Source organism: Diaphorina citri, unplaced genomic scaffold (genome assembly GCF_000475195.1).
Source record: "Diaphorina citri unplaced genomic scaffold, Diaci psyllid genome assembly version 1.1 scaffold96, whole genome shotgun sequence".
Lineage (NCBI taxonomy): Eukaryota > Metazoa > Arthropoda > Insecta > Hemiptera > Psyllidae > Diaphorina > Diaphorina citri.
This window is the reverse complement of record NW_007377533.1, coordinates 303532-305637: the sequence shown is the minus strand read 5'-3', so window position 1 is coordinate 305637 and position 2106 is coordinate 303532.

Here is a 2106-nt window from a genome sequence, read left to right as displayed (position 1 = left end):
CTGGTGAGATACATAAACAAAAAGAATTGATGAGAAAACACGAAGAGAAAATCAAGGAAGACAAGAAGGAATGGGGAAAACAATCACTTGTTCAACAACAATGTAAGAAATGAAATAGAATATGACTAGAACCTAAACAATATACACAAAATCATACGAAATGATTTTCTACATGTATTTTTTACGTTCACTTTTATCAGTCTGAGAAATTGACTTTTCTCAATTTTGAATGTGGTTGGATTATGACTTGTGGGGAAAATTATGAGACTGTCTTTCCATGTATTTTTCTTATGTATGTTGGGAACAAATTTGTTCAGTTTTTTCATTATTGTTGATATGTACAACTGTATGAGATTGATTTTGAAGGTTCCATCATGTCGTTTGTTTGTTCTCTGATGTGTAACTATTTCTGCTGGAGAAAATAAACCATTTTTCATGAATGGTGACTTCATCATTTTGGCGAATACCAATAGTACATTTTTACCAATATCATTTTTTAATACCAATATTGTAGTTTGTTTGTTTGTTTGTTTGAGCTTGAGAGAGTAGAAAGAGATTGAATTGAACATTTATGATCCCAAGATGGCTAAGAAAAATAGCAGAGAAAAGGGTCGAATACCCCAATTGCATACTAGAAATGTTTCTAAAAGAAGAAATGCCCAAAAGAAATTACAGGCAAACTATTTTGTATTTGAAAAATCTATCTTCAAGTCAGACAAAGTCCCTAATTAGAGCAATCCTGCTTTGCCATTCGACTCTGGAATGTCCATGTGCACGTTTTACAGGACAAGATTAATTTTCCTTTCAAATCATGAATCTTCTAACGTCAAGCGGAGTTGTCATTATTCGCAAACTTAGCACTGTATCACCTCTTCAAGATGCAACTTATTTTCAATTATCCATCTTAGCACACATTGACATGGATGTTATGAAATTAGCTGAGCAAACTTGCTAAACGCAGTCAACTTGTTAAACGTAGTCAAATATGTCTGGAATAAATTTTCTTGTGATAATGACATTTTTTGTCCCTGAGTTAACAAGGTAACATTATTACTTAGAAGCTAGCTGAAGATATCACTCAGACTGCTCAGTTCTCAATCTGTTAGGAGAGATACTACTTAAGACATGATAATGAGTCTTTGATCCGTCTAGAATGTCAAGATAAAGTCATGAATCTGATGAGAGTGATGAATCAGAAGCTGAAAATCAGAGTGAGTCATGTCAATAAATAATGTCAGATAGTCAGAATGCCACATTCCGGAAACATCAGATAAATGACGCGAATTGAATTCACCACAGAAGTCTCAACTGCACCCAAAAAAGCATCTCAATCCCAAGTTGAAAACATTACTGTTATCAGTTATCAATGTTCTTCACAGCAAAATATCAATAAAACACACGATAAAAGTAATTAAATACCCAGATAATAATCATTTTAGGCTATTTCCCACAGAAATATCATTGTAGATTGGCCCACACGATTTGAAACTATTCGAGGAGAGATATCAGTTTTATTTCAATGTCCTACGGTTCATTGTTGAAACCTATGTTCCTACTCTCCAGCTCAAAACACGGTAATATAAAAAAATATACTCTCAAATTAAATAAATCCGTAATAAATCAATTTAGACGAGTGACGTTTTCTGTTGATTTGATAAGACGTGATAGATTTATGAAGGCGATGGCGTAGAACCAAGTGTAAGCAACGCTAGGATTACACAAACACTATTATCAGTAAATATCAGCTCTCTAGAGAGACCTAGAGTTCTCCATAGCATGAGAAAACACGAAGAGAAAATCAAGGAAGACAAGAAGGAATGGGGAAAACAATCACTTGTTCAACAACAATGTAAGAAATGAAATACAAATAGAATATGACTAGAACCTAAACAATATACACAAAATCATACGAAATGATTTTCTACATGTATTTTTTACGTTCACTTTTATCAGTCTGAGAAATTGACTTTTCTCAATTTTGAATGTGGTTGGATTATGACTTGTGGGGAAAATTATGAGACTGTCTTTCCATGTATTTTTCTTATGTATGTTGGGAACAAATTTGTTCAGTTTTTTCATTATTGTTGATATGTACAACTGTATGAG